We start from the raw sequence: 20,103 nt of genomic DNA on the forward strand, positions 1-20,103 counted from the left end.
CTCACTTTGGCATTTTGTCTATCTTGTGACTATTTCACTGTTTCTTGTGAATGGCAAGCGAAAGCGAAAGGTTCTTGGGGCCAGATAGCCTATCTTCAATGTCCTCTTCTCTCCAAAAGGTTTGCAGACTACAAGGCATACAGCAGGCGCTCAGTAAAACTACAGAGAAAATTCATAAATGGAAGCGGATCGCCATTCTCACAGAAAGTCCCTGGCATTTTCATTGTGGCATTTGCCTATTCAGCCAGTTGGATATAGTCTCTCAGTCATGCCATATTTATTCTTATTTCTATGCCCTATTCCCACTGTTTTCCCCCCAACTAGACTACCCCCCACACTCCTCTGTGCAGACCTGATCCTTACCCATTCTTAAAGACCCAACCACAGAAAGATTCCTTTCTTTATAGGAGTCTTCCCTGAGTTATACCACACCCCCACCCAGGACCTATTGTCTATACTACATATCATTTACCGCGTGACATCTTTTGTATTGTTGCATTATTTTGTGGTTATCTTTCTTTGCATGCATATCTCAGGGTCAGTGTACTGAGGATGCTGCTTGCCCCTCTAGAACCATCCTCTATCCTTCTCCATCCTGCCCTGTACACTGACCTTCGTGGATTACGTCAGTGGGCTCCTTTGTTCTCTGGTTTGGGGTTGAGTTTAACCAATGACAGTCACCAGCAGGGAGTCAGAGGGTGCTGCCCAGTCCCCTCCCTGCGGGGACGTGTTGTGTCAGCATTCCTCTCATGAAGGCCACAGCTCCTGTCAGGTGGCTCTCTCTTACGGCTTTAGCCACAACCACAGCTACAGGTTGCCCTGGGTTCCAGTAACTGCTTCTTGCCTTTATCCCTTCAGGTGTAGGGGTGGCATTGGCTCCCCAATGTTGATAGTCCACAGTGCCTCACCATCCCTCCTGAGTTCCCTTCCCCTGCCGATACGTTTGTAAAAAGTCCCTACATTGAACTCTCCTCAATTGCCATGCGTGGGTGCACCATCTATTCCTTGCCAGGACCTTGACTGATAGGCAGCCATGTGGCTTTTGCCTCCATGTAGTCCCATGGATTATACCTCCATACGGCCCCACAGCCTCTAGCTCACTGTGGGTGCTTAGTAAGCATTTGCTGAAGGAAGGAATGAAACCAAGCATGAACTCCCATAGCTGAATTAAGACTTTATAATCTACAGAAGAAAAAAATCTCTATGAACTATAGTTCTTCAATCAATAAGAAGATTCACCTTCAGTCAGTATTTATACATAACTAAGTATAATGCTCACTATTTCTTTTGTTCTCATAGTGTTTTCAGGCTTCCATTGAATCTGTATTTACAATATTAATTAATTAATCTGTAGTAAATATAGTTCATATATTTAAACCCACTTATTCTTCTGGGGAAAATATTAGTTGGGTTAGTTGAACTGAAATTTCCATTTTTTCCTTCCTTTTCTCTTTTTCATTTATTTTTTTTAGGAGTTCCTTTACTGATGACCCAGTCATACCAGACTCTGCCCCTCCCCACTCCCAGACCTTTTTCTGAACATGTTTTTGTATATCTCAATCTGATCAGTGAAAATTAAATGTCTGACAAGCTGTCAATCTCTTCCAAAAGTCCCAGTTTTTTCACCAGCTTATCTCCTCCCTGTTCTATTGAATGTCCAAGGTGCCACCTGACATATGCCTATAACACATGGGGGAGAAAAGGAGTCTGTCAGCTCTGTGAAGTGGAGAGAAACAGACAGGTGTACAGAGATAACCTCAGGAACAGGTTAGATGACTCCCTGAGCAGTGATCTTTCTAAAGGGCAGAGACTGGCACCTCTCACGAGTTATCTCAGATAGATGCAGCCTGGGTTTCCTTCTTCAGTGGTCTTCCATAATAAACACATAGGTTCTTCTGCTTCTTTTAGACTCAGAGGATGGCCTACGACCATGAAATACATCCTCCTTGAACCATGCTTGTTTGAGTAGCACCAATATCTGATTAGCATCCTGTTAGCATAACTGTTATTGTTCACCAAAAATCATGCTACAATTAGTGAATTTCTAGCTAATAAGGTCCATGAAGAACTACTGTTCGGTACTTTGCTAGGTCAATGAGTAGCAACGCAGGTTGATTGTGGTGGGTATGCCAGGATCCCACTGTTCAAAACCTTAACAGTAGTGTAGCCAGATTGAGAGTTACAATCATCAACCTTGAGGGATTTAAAAAAAAAGGCCAAATCTTGTCAGTTAAATGACTCAGCATTTCAGTCACCATAGAATGAAACCTGTGAGGGAGATTTTGGCATCTGTGATTTCCATACCCAAAAATTCAGAGAGAAAGAAAGAAAAAACTGTCACAAACTAACTCTGAATTTTTATTTTATAAGAGAAGAAATGATTAGTGATTAGTTAGTGACAAAGAACTACATATTGACTCTCTTCTGATAATGTATCCAATATCATTTCTACTTTTTCCCAGGATGAAAGTGTGGGGTAAAGCTGGATGTGTTTTCAGAAGGCAAATATAACAATCACTATAAAATGTAGAAGGGTTTAATCCTCTCTAGCTTCTGACCTTTATTGCATTTTGAGTGTATTTGGAGTTCAGATAGTACTAGCCTACCCACTCTCTAGAGATAATAAGTAAATAATCACATGACCCAAATAAGATTTGCCCCAGAAGTAAGGGGGCAGGAGGTGGTGAGCAATAAGAAGCAGTGGCGTGGGTGGTACAGAGTTTGCGTTTTAACATCATGGCTTTCTTCATGGGTAGAGATGCTGACATCCCCCCACTCCCCATTCAGATGCTCATTTCTTCTTTACACTTATACAAATGACAACTACCTATAATTCCTATGGTCATTCTTAAGGATTAAAAAAAATCTGAATCTATTTCTTCATGACAAGTAAAATGATTTTAAAAGACAAGCAAAATAGATAAAGAAACACTTTACAATCCAAGTGACCACAAACAGTTCAGGTTAACATCAGAAGTGGGGAAGTATCAGCACAATTTTGCAGTATTGAAGAAAGTCTTTGAGTTGAATAATTGAATTAGAGACAGCTAGCATAGCTTTATGAAAGTGACACCTCATGTACCTTACTCATTGGAGTGCTTTAGAGGGCATTTACTGCTGTAGAAAGAAAATGGAACACAATGGATGTCACATTATTGTTAAAAAGCCATTGGATGTTGTTAACAATGAAGATTATTGGCTAAGACCACATCTATTGTGTAAGGTAAAATAGCTTGTTGGATTAAAAAATTGTTCAAAACCTGCAAAAAGTGAGCGAATGTTAATGGTAATTTCCTTTTTTAACTGAAGAGAGGTTATCAGTAAGGGTGAAATAATAGCTTTGAAAGGAAATGACAAATTGGAAGAATACACAATATCCAACCTCATTACATTTGACTATTGTGGTATCTTCTCCGACACCACATACTAAATTTCCAGGTATTTTTATCCCTATTATGTTTACTATCTCATAATAGCCTCCGTTTCTGAAGAAGAGATGGGAAGAAAGGGGCACGTTTAACAGAATTCTATTCAGTGAGTCGACCGCGATTAGTGGAGCACAAATTCTTTACTTTTTCCACTTAGTTATCTAAAAATTGCAAACACGTATTTTCATCTATCTGTAGAAACAACACAGCCAAATATCAATGCTATTTTACCTATATTATTTCTCCCTGTATGTACAAACTGGGCTTATAGCAAATTATTACCATGCTGTATATCTCAAACAGGTAGGCCAACATGACGTTGCTGAAGGATCTGACTGATCACGTCTATCAGAAAGACTCTGCCTGTAGTACCACTTCCTCTTAGGAAGGTGACACAAGTCAGAGTGACCACAACTTTTTATTGTGTCCAATTCAATCATAAAATATGGGTAGAATCTTCAAATCTATTTCTTGTATCGTGATGGTAGTATTTTTAGGATATATAAATCTGGCATGGTAAGGAGTTTGTTTTGTTTTGACGGCTTCTAATAGAAGTCGTATTTTCTGCAATCTGTCCTAAGCAACTTCTAAAGAAAGAATAAAATAAAAACATAATCAGGGTAGATTCTACACCAGGTAAATGAGTAAAAATGCTCTCAGTTATAATCTGATTGTAAGTTCAGGTCATAGTTTAAATTAGATTTTAAAAAATTAAAAGCTTTGTGAGACACTATGAAGTCTTCAAAATTATGAAAAATTGGTATTCATATTGACACGTGTACGTGCATATGTTATTGTCTGTTAATGATGACAGCTGATGTGATAACAAGGAATTCTATAAAATTAATTTGGACACAATGGGTCCAATTTAGCAACTTGGATCTTTTAAGAATATTTTGAGTAAAGCACTTTATCTATTGTGGATAAACATTTATTACTTTACATTTTTCCAGTAAATATATTCCACTACGTGTTTTGCTGGATATAAACTCATCGAGCAATTACATTAGAGAATGGATTTCAGTGACACAGTTGCTAAAAGATGGAGGGTGTCTGATGTTAAGAGTTCAGGGTATCCCCATTGTGCTGGTGGTTACATGAATCTATACATACATTAAAAAATTCACAGAACTGTACAACAAAAAAGGTCAATTTTACTGTATGATAATTGAAACAATAAAATTAACTTTTAAAAAAGAGTTCAGAATATAACAAATGCTTTAGGTCTTTTTTGTGCTGGCCTCTGAAGGATAAAATAAAACCTATGGCATGTAATAAAAGTTTATAAATAAATAATAAATAATTGAAAGACTATAAGGAACAAGGAAAAATGTTTTAAAGTAGTACCAAAAAATATGAAAGAACTATGCAATCTAGGACTATGAGCTTTCTTAAGAGAGGTTTTCAAGGCTGGTAGATCTTTTCAGCCAGCTCTGGTGGTCCAGTGGCTAAGATTCGGTGCTCTCACAGCCAAGGCCTGGGTTTGTTTCCCAGTCAGGGAACCACACCACTCGCCTGTCAGTTGTCATACTGTGATGGCTGTGTGTTGCTGGGATGCTGAAAGCTCTGCCACTGATATTTCTTTTTTTCTTTTTATTTTTTTATCGAGATAACATTGGTTTATAACATTGTATAAACTTCAGGTGTACATCATTTATATTTCAACTTCTGTGTAGACTACATCATGTTCACCACCAAAAGTCTACTTGCCATCTGTTGTGGTACATATGTGCCCCTTTACCCCTTTCACCCTCCCCCATCCCCTTCCCCTCTGGTAACCACCAATCTGCTCTCTGTATCTATGTGTTTGTTTGTTGTTGTTGTTGTCGTTGTTTTATTTTCCACATATGAGTGAAATCATATGGTATTTGATTTTCTCCATCTGACTTATTTTGCTTAGCATAATGTCCTCAAGGTCCATCCATGTCATCTCAAATGGCATGATTTCATCTTTTTTATGGCTGAGTAGTATTCCATTGTATGTGTGTGTGTGTGTGTGTGTGTGTGTGTGTATATATATATATATATATATATATATATATATCACATTTTTTTTCTCCATTCATCCGTGAATGGGCACTTAGGTTGTTTCCAAGTCTTGGCTATTGTGAATAATGCTATAATGAACATAGCAATGCAAATATATTTTCAAATTAGTGTTTTTGTGTTCTTTGGATAAATACTCAGAAGTGGAATAGCTGGATCATATGGTAGATCTACTTTTAACTTTTTGAGGAATCTCCATACTGTTTTCCATAGTGGCTGTACCAGTTTACATTCCCACTAGCATTGTACGAGAGTTCCCTTTTCTCCACATCCTCTCCAACATTTGTTATTTCTTGTCTTTTTAATAATAGCCATTCTGACCGGGGTGAGGTGGTATCTCATTGTGGTTTTGATTTGCATTTCCCTAATAATGATTAGTGATGTTGAACATCTTTTCGTGTGCCTATTGGCCATCTGTATATCTTCTTTGGAAAAATGTCTGTTCAGATCCTTTGGCCATTTTTTAACTGGGTTGTTTGGGTTTTTTTGGTAAGCCACCAGTGATTCAAATACCAACAGGGTCACCCATGGTGGACAGGTTTCAGCAGAGTTTCCAGACTCAGACAGACCAGGAGGAAGGACCTGGCCACTCACTTCTGAAAAAATTGGCCATGAAAACTCCATGAATAGCAGTGGAGCGTTGTCTGATACAGCACCAGAAGGTGAGAGGATGACACAAAAAGACCAGGCAGGATTCCACTCTGCTGTCCACAGGATCGTTAGGAGTCAGAATCGACTCGACAGCACTAACAACTATAACAAGTAAATTTTTTCGCAACGTGAACTTCTAATAGCCTCAAAACATGAGAAGACCCTCCTAGGATTTACTAGTTGGCAGTAAATGCTTCCCTCAGCTATTAATGAAAATAATTTTAAAATTATGTTTGCATCGTAGAATAAGAACTGGAAGGAAATTTAAGGAATCATTTTATTACCTTCAGACAGGCGTAAATAAAGGTATTTAACCAAAGCTTTCAAATCTCTTCTCAGAGATCTCCCAAAATAAAGATTCCACAATGGCCACCAGTAAATACATTCCTGTGTTTCTCCACTGGGCTGGTTAAGTTGGCGATGTGAGCCTGCATGTTCAGCTGAAATAGCTCGTATGTTACGTTCTTTCATCATCTCTGATCTCAGAAAGAAGGCATGAAGAGCTTCCTCTTGTAGAAATTATCTATACTTTTCACAACAGTAATTGGATCATCTCTTTAGCCACTCTTCCTCAAGTTCAACAAACCTACCCTTTCATAATGTGCTCTGCTCCAGAAGTGCCCATAAAACATTTCTTTCATAACAGTTCACCTGCACGTTCTACACATCCTTTGTATTTTAAATAACAGTGACTAAAGTAGGTCCTATACTCTCCTTACTACTCAGTCCCAGTCCTCAGGGTCAAGCGCTTCCTGGACCACACATGCTCTGTTCCATTTTTTTCTTTTTTCCTGTTTTAAACAGTCTGGGAAGAAGTTAGGTGTTGTGTACAAACCGCATACAAATGGGCATCGTGTACCCATTTGTACCCATGTACCCATCAAAACCCAAATATAGAAGTAAGCACATGGTCCTTAGTTCATTTTTTAGACAATGATGAATGCGCAGGTACGAATATGACAAGCAGTAGCCTTAAGCCAAGGATGTATAAGTGATGGAAAGAGAAGAAAAAGTCTGCTAGGTGGTGCCCAGATAAGTACCATTCTCTTCCTATCAACATCGGATGGATGTGTAGGCCCCTTCCTCTATAGCGGCGGAACAAAATAAATTGAGCGCTAAATTGACAGTTGCAGAAATTTACAGATACCTACAGAACTAAATGTGCAGCCCATCCTGACATTTGCATGTGTAAATAGGAACAGAAATAACTAGAGGTGTAGAAATAAAGTTGATGAAGACACTAGACGTTAAATTTCAAACTTTAAGTTTGAAATACCCAGAGACTGGGATTTCTCTGTAATTCATAAGTCAGCCCTGATTCAAAGAAATGGCCAGGCTGCCATGAGCCAATTTTAGATATGGCCAGGACAGGACTTAGAAGAAGCCCAGCAGAGACCCGTCACCAGCTGATGAGGAAGAAGACCCCCAAACAGACCCAGGACAAATAATTCTGCAGTCTTACTGGCAAAAGAGTTCATCCCTTACTTATTGCGGAAAGGATCCACACTTCAGTTGTAGCTTTATATTAGTTTTTACTAACTGACATATTATTCATTCCACAGTATGTTTCATTTCTCCTCACATGATTCTTTTGAAACCTCTAGAAAGGCCTGTGTTATAATCCCTTTCATGTGCCTGAACTTGGTGGACACCAGAGGGTGGACTTCTCCTAAATCCTGTTGCTCAGACTATACAAAAAAACAAGCAGCGCCCCAGACAAGCCTGTTCCTGTTTGAGTGTGCCACCCGTTACTCACCCAGGAAAGAGACCTCATTTGTGAAGAAGGAAAGAGCTTCTGCTCTAGAAACTGTTCATGGAGGCTCTTGCTTTACACTGAGGGGAGTTCCATAAAATTGCCATCACCCACTGTGTAAGACAAAACCTGTGGCAGCTCAAGGGATAGTCTCTGTTTTAAAATCCTAGAAAAGATAAACCTTGAAGATTATGGACTGTTTCCACTCCCTCCTCCACTTCCCTGACAAGAGGCAACGTGAGTCTAAGGAGGAAACCAAAGATTACTGGCTTAAATAAAGCAGAAGTCTTGTCTTGTGTAACTGCCCAAATGCTAACACAAGCTCATTGTTGCTCAACTTGTTATTTAAAGGCTGTGCTTTATTCCATTAACTTCGATTTGCCCTTTTTGCTTCTGTAATTTTTCCATACCGGACGAGGCTACCGTTCTGGCCATCCTCCCTACCCTTCTGTCTGGGCGTCATTCGTGAGAGGGGCTCCGTGCCCGTGTCTCCCCACCGGGACCCATACAGCCCACTGGTAACTACCTACCACCTTAGTCTTGTCCAGTGGCAGAATCTGCACCCATAAATTTGACTAAGACAAAAGTATTACCTGTTGACCAACAACTTTAGCTCTGCAACACAAACATCTGAGTCAGGAAAAATTATTAGGACACAAGCCATACATACGGTTAGATAAAAACAGATAAGGCAGGATGACGGCATGGTCCAAGCAAGTCTCTGTATGGAGAGATGCCTTCTTTTTAGTATTACTGAATGCATTACTTCGAAAAATAAAAAATACTTAAAAAAATACACACTCGAGCCAGCCATCATGGCCTAGTGGTTAAAGTTTGGCACGCACCGCTTTGGCGGCCCTGGTTCAGTTCTGGGTGCGGAACCACACAACTCGTCTGTCAGTAGCCGTGCTGTGGCGGTGGCTCACATAGAACTAGAAGGACTTAAAACTAGAATATACAACTATATACTGGGCTTTGGGGAGGGAAAAAAAGACAGAGGAAGATTGGCAACAGATGTTAGCTCAGGGCAAATCTTTCCCTGCAAAAAAAAAAATATCCACACTCAAAAAAGGGAGAAAAACTAGTATTGAGAATAATTATGAAAATGACTAAAAATTTCACTTTTCATCTGCTGCACAGGGAAGTTAATATAATGAAAAATTAACCATAATGAAATATTTTGTCAAATAGTATTTGCTCCCATATTAAGAAATCAATGCCTACATGCACAAGTTCGAGTTTACAGAAACTAAAAACTTAAGGTGGTAGGATTAACGATTCTTTTCATTTCCCTCTTTATAGTTTGTGTATTTTCCAAAGTTTTTGCAAAGACTTTTTAGAAATAGAAAAAAAGGTTAAACACTAAAACTCTTTAATATAGTTTTTCCTGCTGAATTAGTATCCTGTTCATGAAACATGAGCATAACTCAACGTTGCTATTGATCTCATCAAGATGTGGCTAGATATGTACTTAAATAATAAGTAAAGTGAGGATGAGAAATATATTTTACAGAAAGTAAAATTAACAATATGCCTTTATACCTTGTCTATATGATCCCAAACCTGAAGATATTTGAAAATATTTGAATGACTGAGTTGTTTTACTTTTCATCTGGATTAGTGATACTCTATAACTATCTATGTTTTGGTAGTCACGAAAATTTTTTAAATTTCAACATTATTATACTTGTTATCTATTTTGCTACATCAGAATTTCTCAATTGGCACCTATTGACATTTCAGACCAGACAACTCTTTGTGGTGGGGGCTGTCCTCTGCACTGCAGGATGTATAGCAGCATTTCTGGTCTCTACCCACTAGATAACAGTTGTGACAATGAAAAATGTCTCCAGACATTGCCAAATGTCCCTGTGGGGAGAAACCACCCCTGGTTGAGAACCATGCTCCACAGTAAGTTATTTCTATCCAAATATTTTGATTATCTTTTTAACAATTACCTATTACTATGGCTGCATTAATCATGCCATGCTTCACATTGATCACAATGATTAAAGAAATTACAGATTTACTCTGGCACTCAGGCACTTACTATCAAGCTATTAGACAAAGCCTGGGAATATTAAAGGAAAAAATTCCTATAATTACAAAAAGAAAAGATTACACAAAAAGAGCAAAGATTTTGGTTGTACACTGGAATCACATTACATTCATTTGTTGAAGTGGTCCAAATGACTCAAGAAATACAGAAGCTATTATTCACTCAGCTACAGCACAGCAGATAGTAACACGTATTTGGAAAAGAAGAGATGTTGCTTCATGTGACAATACTGCTGATATTTAAGAAGACACGTTAGAGACTCAGACACTCAGTCAGGCATAATTTTTCCCCTTGAATGTCACGTATCATTTTTCTTATTGCCTTTTTTATTTAAACACATGTTCAGTGGCATCCACAATCAAAATTTTGTTGTGAAACCAACACTAAAATTGAATATCTTGCTTTTATTGCATGTAAGTAAATATTATAAATGATCATAGTTAATAACAGAAATAGCAAATATTATCTGCAACACCATTATCCTACATTGTAGTGATTTTTATTTCATCACTGTGAATGGTGGATGGTCTTTTGTCTCTTCTAAATGTCCTAGTCCTCATGGGATAATTAAATATGACCCATAAGTGAAATAAAGTTTAGGAGGATTTTTTTTCAAATAGATAGTCTTGATTCGTACTATTATCCTCCAATTACATTTTAAAATTTTCAAAAATAACATGTGAGTTTTAAAACTTATTTAATTTAAAATGACTTTTTTTCAAAAAGAAAACACTATAGTGGGATGCCGGGATTGCATTCATCCCAGCATGCCCCACCACTGTGCTTTGGATGGCAATCACAGGACCCAGACATCAAGCTGTGGAGGAGATTCTTCCAAGCAACAGCATCTGGCTCTTTGGCAAACTGAACAGGCAGTTGCCCTGGTGGCTTTGGAGTTGCCTCTGGGTCCGTCACGGGTAAGGCTGCTGATGGAGTGTCTGGATTCTCATCTTTTCATTTCACCGTCTTTCTCATATACCGTTTTGGCGTCAAGAGGCCCACTCTCTTCCATAAGGCAAATACTGCCCTCCTTAAGCCTAATGGATTTCTACATAAACCCTGTTGTACTTCAATAAGTATCCCTTTGCACTGCCCACATCCCTTACGAAAGTGTAAAAATAGGCAAGCATTCTGGCAGCAGCAACACTAGCATTCTATTCATACCCCACCTGCAGAGAGAATCAGAAATTAAATGTTCTATTTTCAGTCCTGGATATTTTAAGCCTGTATTTTCACCTTCTTTACTTGCAATAGATCTCTTTGCCAGTTGAATTTAATAAAGTCATATTTATAGTATTAATAGCTACCTAATCTCATGGAAACTTTTTTTTCATTCTCCAGATCACACAATCTAAGCTGGTAAGGTGGTATAAGGACTATAGGGGCTTAATTTGAAGAATTTGTGGCACTTTAAAATCATAAGTGCAGTTCCTGAACAAACAAACACTCTGAACACCAGAATCTCAGCTCCAGAACAAAGGGGCTCTCATATCCTCCTAGCTGTGAGGGAAATTAAAAAGACCAAATTTGGAAAGTAAAGAATGAGTTTTTGGATGTTTTTAGGATAAAAAAAAAAAAACCAACCCGACAACCTTCTGAATAATTTGCACCAAAGGCATTAATCAGTATGGCCTCTCTACAGACCACAGGCTACGCATGGTGCCATGACCCACAAATCGTACTCAAAAGATAAAATAACTATTGGTGAAGAGATGGCTCAAAGACTCTAGTGGGTCCAAAAAGACTTAGATCAGTAAGACTGCTTTATAAGAGGTGGCGTTTAATTCCTCCTGTTAGAGTTCACCAAAAAAGGGAGGTTTTTTACACTGGCCACCTCTATGGAGACTCAGTTCTACTCTATCATTTGATCACCACATTCAATACCTCCATCAATGAGCTATGGAAAAATGCATGGTAATGTCTGTTTTATGGATGAGAAGCAAATTAAAAAGGAGGGAGAGAGAATCTTTATAGGAAAGACTATATTTGAGTGTAAGTTGTCCTAAATTCAGAGGGAAATAAAACCCATCATCTTTGAGGACTGGTGAGTAGTCGAAGCTAAAATGGCCAAAACCAAATGGATGAATATACAGTATCTATTTCTAGCTCAGACAAGGGGGATTTAAAAAGTTAACAGTATTTATAACTATTTTGAATAACTTTTTTTGCATTATCTTAGAAATAAGATAAGAATGTAATGATGCTATATATACTTACAGTCTCTATATCTTTTAGATATTGGCTAAAAGAATATAGAGTTAAATCTCAAGTTTGTTTTTATTCCTATCAAAAATATTATCTTCTACTGGAGAGCACATAATCTACCTAGACACATGATAAATTATACACTCAGTTGCCTTCTGATTTTATTTTTTAGAAACAAATCAAATTTGAACATTAAGAGTCAGTTAATGCAAACAACTCCTACAGCTTTCCCAAGGAACACTGCTGTGGATGATAAACACAGGTACTTACAACTTTGAGCAACTGACAAATCTCTCCAGGCTTAATTTTTGTCCCCAGTAATCATCTATACTCTGGAAACCAGAAAAATCAGGATGACTTCTGCCCTCAGATTTGGGATGGTAAATTTTCCAGAAGAGAGAGGATAATGTAAACTTTTAGATCAAATGCTTATTATAACTATTTGCTTCTTCTTTAAAAGAGAAAAAAAGTTAGTTCCTGGTCCTGAGAATGCATTTCTAGACATAGTCACCTCCTGACAATTTCGTAATACATAGTAGGTCCCCATATATATTTGTTGAATGAATAAATGCAAGTTCACATTACAATCAACTTTTAAAAAAATTCTTGTGCTCTGGAGACTTCTTGGATTGATAATCACACATCTTGAGAGAAATCAGAGACTTCAATGGAAATTTTTTCACATGAAAAATAAATGGATTTATCCATCCTGCCATGTGTGAATACATTGGTTAACAGACCAAATCAATCCAAATGTGCAAAAGAATTTAAGACTATTTGGTCTAACGTAAAGTTTTTTTGCTTTTACTGGAATGTCTTCATTAGGACTACATAGTTGACTGAGGTTGTAACTACCCAATGTCAACTACCAGGACAATTAAAAATATTTCTTAATGATAATGGAATTGTTTGGTTTCCCTCCAAGTGTTTTATCATAGACACAGGCTTACTTGAGGTGACCAATTCCTTGGTGAATATCTAGTGCCTACAGAATGTCTCTTTGCTAGAAAAAACCTTCACTCAGGGCTTTGCTTCTGTTTTTTTACTGAAACAGTAGGAAAAGGTCAGGATCAACTCAGGGCCATGATTCTATTGATACTCAACATCTATAAACCATGTCTATTTTTTCTGTGTTTCTTCTTCCTATTTTGTGTGTCAAATACAAGAGAGCACAAGCAAAAGGAAACTGCTTTTCAAAAAACCAGAACATACCATCTACTTTTGGTGTGGTCTGTGTGTCTCTTAAATGGTGACTCTGTCATATTCAGGAGCTAAGTATTGGAAGCAATTATATCTTTCACTTTTTGCTTGTTCATTAGTTGAATAAGCTGCCAGAAAACTGCCATTTCGGCTACGAGCTACTGTCTGTTGCTGAACTAGCTTAAATGGTATCCAATAAATGATTAGGAATGTCATTATTGAGTGGCTATCCAAGTCCCACACATGCTAATAAAGATGCCCCCAGCATCCATAGGTCAAATGCCAAGAAACAGATGCACCAATACAAGTTAGTCTGTTGTTGCTCTTATGTTGTTAGGCAAATACAACATCTAAGTTTCAAGCTAGCCCAAGAAGAGAACCACTTCTTACTGGTCTAGGAGACCTGGTCTTCCCCTTGATACCCAGCTGACACACTTGGCCTCAGCACCAGCAGAAACCAAGGCTTGCTTGATAGTTACTGGATAGTTACTTCAACTTTTGCAATCTGAGAAAGGCAGTCCAAAGGAACAGGAAAAGCTCTAGATACATCATATAGAATGAGATGAGGAGGAGGGGAGAGGTTCCTAGACCCGGACAAGTAGCTGATAGCTGGCTCTCGCCAAAGGGAGGTTACAATGCTCTAGAGATCCACCTGTTCTGAGGGAGAGAGAGGAGGAGCCTGGGGCTTCAGAGAAAACTCCAGGTCTGCTTGTCTTCAGAAGCTTTGAGAGGCTGCCTAACCCGTGGGCAGAATCACAAAAAATGGCAAGTCTGCAGGCAGTCTGTAGATGAATAGATGGAAACATTAGGGAAAGTGGGGGTGCGGCTGACGGAGCGACAGCAAGGCGGGCCCAAGGATACTGAGGGCTGCAGAGGGAAGTGTGCATTTGTGGAAAGAACGTTCCTGTGAAGCTATCCCTCAAGAGAAAGGGATGTGCCCGCTCGGGCCTTGAAGGACGGGGTCCTTCTTTCTTCCTCCGCAGGATGTGTGTGTGTGTCCTCTGGGCAGCCTTGGAAGTCTGACTACCTGCTCCTCTCTCTTCCCTCCCAGGCACCTCCCACGGGCTCAGACCCCAGCAGTATATCTCTCCCTGGCGCTCTGCGTGGCTGCCCAATGCAAGAAGCCTCCAGAACTCCCCAAAGGAGCGCACCCCCACAAACCCTTTGGTGAAGACAAGTGACCGGCTGGTCTGAGTCAGCCTGTTAGCCTGCAGCCGCGCCCGGGCCCACACTGGGGGAGGGAGTGATACCGTGGAGGGGCACCTCCTCCCCAGCTGCCTGAGCCTCGGCTGGGAGACTGCGCTGGGGAAGGGACAGAGGCAGAGGGGGTTCCGAGGGCTGTAGGACGCCAAGCAGCAAGCACCTAGCCCTTCGCGGGCGCCGAAGCACCTCGTAAGGACTCAAACTGAGATTTATCCCTTCCGCAACCTGCACCCGCCCCGGGGCCTGGCGACCACGAGGGCAGACGGCGTCCTCGAGTCCTCGCGCCCGGGAGCGCCGGGCTCGGCCGGCCGCAGGACCACGCCTGGCACTAGGCGCCGCCGCTCGTTCGGCGCCAAGGCTTGAGGCCCCGGTCTTCCCTTCCCGCGCTGGAGCCCGCAGCTCGCCGCCAGGGTTCGAGGCGGCCAGAGCGAGGCCTGAGCTGGCCGCGCCTCGCCGGGGAAAGGAAAAGCCCAGAGGTGGCCGCCTCCTCTTCCCCAACTCCCAGCCCGGAGTCGGGGCGTGCTCGAACCTAGGAAAGGTTGGGATCTTCCCCTTCAACGCACACGCACGCGCGAGCACACACACAGAGAGACACGCGCGCGCGCACACGCACACATGCACGCTTTGCTCTGCTGGCCCGAGAGTTAGAGAGGGGGCGCTTTGGAAAACTTGGTCGATTCGCCGGATGACCATTTGCGCCCAGCCGTCCCTACTCTCAATTTTAAAAGATTTTTTCCCCACGACTTTTCCGTAAGTGAATCAAAGCAGAACCCCGTCTCCGAGGCATCCCAATCCCTTTTGGCAAACTGTCCCAAATATACCAGGTGGACCTAGGTCTCCAAACCCTCCAGCGCGCGGGAGCAGCGGCCTCCCTGGCCCCGCTCGGAGCGCAGGCTGGAGGGCGCGAGGTTTGCGCGGAGACACCCGCCGCCAGGACGCCCGCGGCCGGGAGGCGCTGCCCAGCACCGCGCGACCCGCAGGAAGGGGCGCCTGGCCCCGCGGGGCGCTTGCCCGAAACTAGCCCGCCTGATCACAGCTGTCCGTGCGCTTGCACATTAAAAAACCCAAATGAAGGAGTATGTGAATTGGGGAAGGAGGGAGCCGGGGGAGTTTGCACCGTGTATTTCAGGTACGAGAATTTTCACTGACATTGATGCAACTGCATTAGAGTTAATGGCAGCAGCCTGCTTCTCATTATTAACTGTCTTCGTGTTTGGATAAAGTATGTAATCTTCTTCTCAACCACACTATTAAAATAGGTTGCCTTTTCAATTAAGAACTGTCGTGAGCACAGCAGTCAATTTTCCTAATGAAGATGCATTATATTTTCACATTTTTTTAAATAATGGAAAATCTCAGGTTTTCATTAAACGCGATTACGGAGAAATACAAGCGAGTTTCTCTAAAATTTATGCGGTCATGTAGTGCATTAAACGTCAGGCTTTTAAATAAATTGAAATTTCTGCAGATAAAAGAAAAGCATGAGTATCAAATACGTTCAAACCTCTCCATTCAGATTTTAAAAAGCAAAACACGGTGAGCTCATTTTTTCAAATGCACTTAACAGATGTAACAATAAAACAAGTCAGAGACTGTCCGAAAATACACCTATAAACTTTTGGGGGATCCCTTCTAGTTCAGACGTGATCTGCAGATCTTAAACTGAAGCTGTGAATTTGTTGACAATGCACTGTGCACATTTAGACAATGTGCCGTCTTTGAACAAGCACCTCAGCTTGATCATTAAGGAGCAAAAATTCTCTGGGCTGTGCTCCTACAACTAGTTTTTGTTTGTTTTCTTCCTTGCTTTCATTTTCCTTCTTTTTTTTAAAAGACAAATTGAAATCTATTGACTCTGGTAGAACTGTTTAAAATACTATGCCTTCGTGATAAGCAACTTCTCAATTGTTGTAAAAAATTAAAATTGTAAAATTCTAACGTTGAAGTTTAAAAATTTGTTGGAAATATTCATTCCTGGATATGAAAGTGGAAAGTTTACATCCGTGAACAAGCATGAAAAGTGTGTTATTCATTTTCTAATCTCAGAAATTTGGGAGCACGTAGTGAAAAGGATCTGTCACGATCTATGTTTTCTTTATTAATAAAAAATTTAAGTTACTATCTTTTGCATATGAAATACTATTTTAGACAAACAATTCCTCTTTTTCTCTCCCCATTCAATGTGAATACTCTCACTGGAGCCACATTAGAGAATAGTGTTTGACAAAAAAATAAGTCAAATTCTTCTAAATAGAAGAAAAAGTTCCCAACAACAGCCAGACTTTTTTCCTTTGTAAAGCAACATCAGTTGTTTTTTTTTTGCAGACATGATCTTTTCCAGGTTTTTAGGTGTTATGTCTTTGAAAAATTAAACTCTTTTTTAAATCAACCAGCCCCTTAAAATGATCTGCAAAGAGTGGGAAATTAGATTTTCGATTAAAATCTTATCCCATCTCGAAGGATTACTTTATATTGATTCTTAAATATGGCTACAATTGATGGGCTCTAATTAAAAATCCAAAGGAAAAGTCTGTCGTGCCATATAAAAGGAGCTTTTCATATACGGGAAATAAAGCTTGTAAAAGGTTACAAATAAAAGATTAGAGATTTATCCAAACTAGTTTAAAGCTTCACTGTGGTTTTCTTTTCTTCTTTTTTTCCTTTCTTACAAAACCACTCTCAGGTCTTTTTTTCCCCAGTTTTAAATGAAGTTTGCAAACAGGCAAGATATTGGACTGTAATGGTTGTTTTATATCAGCTCTGTAAGCTCAAGGCTGCTGTCTGAAGTAGAACTGATTTCAAGGAAACTTCAGGACCAGGACATGAAAATTATATAAACTGACAGCTACCACCCTTCATCAATCCATCCACCTTCCTGTCCACGCCCTCCCAACCCGCACCCACACCCCTCACCTCACTCTCCATCTCACACTCACATATGCCCTTCCTATCCCCCACCCTAACCTTGCTCTGCACACACCCTTGGTCCCCACAGATCAGGGACAGACGCATAGCTCCCAGCTCACATTCAGCTCATAAATGTCTCACAGCCCCACATCTCACTTGTCACACAATCTTAATCCGTTTCATTCCGGAACAACATGGTCCCCTTTTCCTCTTTTTTGCATTTGGAATTTGCCTCCTACTCTTTTATCAAGACAGCACAATCCTATCTTTGAAGTCGTTTCTTTCCCCCTTACCCTCTTTTCTGAGACAACAGCAATACAGGGAATAAGCGACCCAAGTGATCTGTTGCCTTCTATTTTCCCCAAATTCTGCCTGCATTGCCAATCTTTAACCTTCATCAAAAAATTAATTAAAATTAATCTTGTCAAAATTTTTAATAAAAACATATCTAAAAACCTAATGAAAAATGACTTCTTTCTAAATATCGTGGCAGTTCTAAGACAAGATGCGGTCCCCCACTGTCCACCGAATCGCTGAAAAGATTGGAAATTAATCTTCATATTTCTGAAGTAAGTGTTCAGGGAGTCTAACTGGCTCCTTTCCCCCTGAGAGGCTGTGTTCTCACGGAATATGGGTTTTGTTCTTCTTCTTTTTTAATTAGCCTGGAAGAATCCTGAGATCTCTCTCCTTTCTCCTCCCACTCCTCCACTTCCCCCCACACCACCATAGTCAATAAACTTGGAGGAAAGTTTGGAATATTTTAAACTGGCCTGGCATGTGGGGTGGAGAAAGCAAGCCCAGCTAGCGCCAGACATGAATCTCGATTTCAAAATAGGAATGTCAGCCATATTTTGGAAACTGCATGCAAGCTTTGACAAATAATTCGAATCCCTGTATAGTGGTTTTCATAATTTAGCTTCTGAATGCTTACATCTCATATCAATAGCCAGATAATCGTACTCGGCAATTAAAACCATCTACTTAATGAAAATTACTTAAAAACATAAAGCATGCTATCATAAGTCAGATTCATAGAAAAAAATTTTAAAGATACAACACAAAAAAAAAGTTAAACATGAACAGAGAAAATACAATGACCACGTAGTAACTATATTGGAAGTTCAAGGACTTACTGAAAATCAAGAGTTAGACTTTTCATCCAAGGAATCTTTTTCTCCCACCAAGCCTCTAAGGTTTTCAGTACAACAGCCCAGCCTCCTACTCCCCCCAAAGCCAGTGGCTTTTGTCCTGACCTAGAGTAAGGTTTGTGGGGACTGTACCTGAGCCAGGCTGTCTGCAATTTCCAAATTGACAAGAAGAGAGTGGAAGATAAAAAGCATGTCCTTACAGGTGAAGAGCAATTTTGCAACTTTTCCAGGAGACACCCGGGAGAGAGCTTGCTCCCTACCAACCGCTGCAGAGTCTGGGCAGAATTCCTCTAGAAAGAAAAAGAAAGTCTTTTTTTTTTTTTTTTTTTTTTGGTCTGCCTCTCTCTGTCTCTAGTTCTTTCTCTTCTCTGTCTCTCTGTCTCTCTCTCTCAGATCCAATCTTTTAAGAGCTTCAGCACATTGCTAAGCTAAAGGGAAATTCTCTTTGATAAAGCAGTGTTTCCAGCTTCTGGGTTTTAAAACCTAAATCTATATTCAAATCTGGCTGAAGGTGTGTTCTGGGATTTATGAAAGCCTCTTAAAGGGGTAAATTTACCAAACCGTGACAAAATCATCACAATCTTACTTTAGACATCTGAAGTGGATGAGAATTTTAAAGAGACCCTTGTTTATTTAACACTGTCCATTTCCAACTCGTGGTTTATTGGCCCTGCATTTCTGCGAAGTTATTAGACTAGAGGGCAAAGGAGAAGCGGGAGCTGTCTGCTTCTGGGCCCTGGAAAGGGAAAAGCCCTCCCACGCCCCACCGCGCAGCAATCTGCCCCTGGCGAACAGAATGGGGGAGTTTTCAGGGACAGTCAGCTGCCCCTGCATCTGAGAAGACATCAGAAACCTCTCCGTCGGGCTTGAGGGGGTTCCCACGACACTGGACCCCACAGCAGTTACATCTCCAAGTCTAAAATTTTTCACTTACTTCTTGGAGATCACAAGCGTGTGTTCTGATACTTCTCGCCCCACCCCGCCCCCACTGTCCCCGAGGCCTCCCTCCAGCTCTTTCCCTCTGCCAGGCTCACAACGTCCATTTTTCTTTTTCACTCTTTGATGCTTTAAACATCATTGTGATTAAACTGAGGGAAACACTGTCTCTTCTTGGGGTAGGAAGGAGGCTCTGGTTCAGGGGAGCGGGGTGCATCTGCCCTTCCTTCATCGAAAGCATGCACGGCGACTCTGGCCAAGCACTCCCTACCCGCGCGGCGCGGGCCAGACCGCCTGGGGCATTCGTCGCGCCCCCCTCCCAAATTAAAGGCCTTGGGGGCAGTCGCCAGGTGTTTCAGTACAGTGGGGGCCGGGTGAGAAAAACGGTCCGTACTCACCCTCCCCCCAGCCCAGGCCCCCCGAAAGTCGCGACTCCTGGGAACGCGACAGCCAACGGGTCTCTTCGGCCTGGAGCGGTCACGGAGGGCCGGGGAGGAGCTGGGCAGACCCGGGGCCGCTCGGGGCTCGTGGGGACGCCCGGGCCCGAAGCTCCAGAGACACCTGCGA

This window comes from Ceratotherium simum, chromosome 24, assembly GCF_057802395.1.
Source record: "Ceratotherium simum simum isolate JZ-2026a chromosome 24, ASM5780239v1, whole genome shotgun sequence".
In the NCBI taxonomy this organism is placed as follows: domain Eukaryota; kingdom Metazoa; phylum Chordata; class Mammalia; order Perissodactyla; family Rhinocerotidae; genus Ceratotherium; species Ceratotherium simum.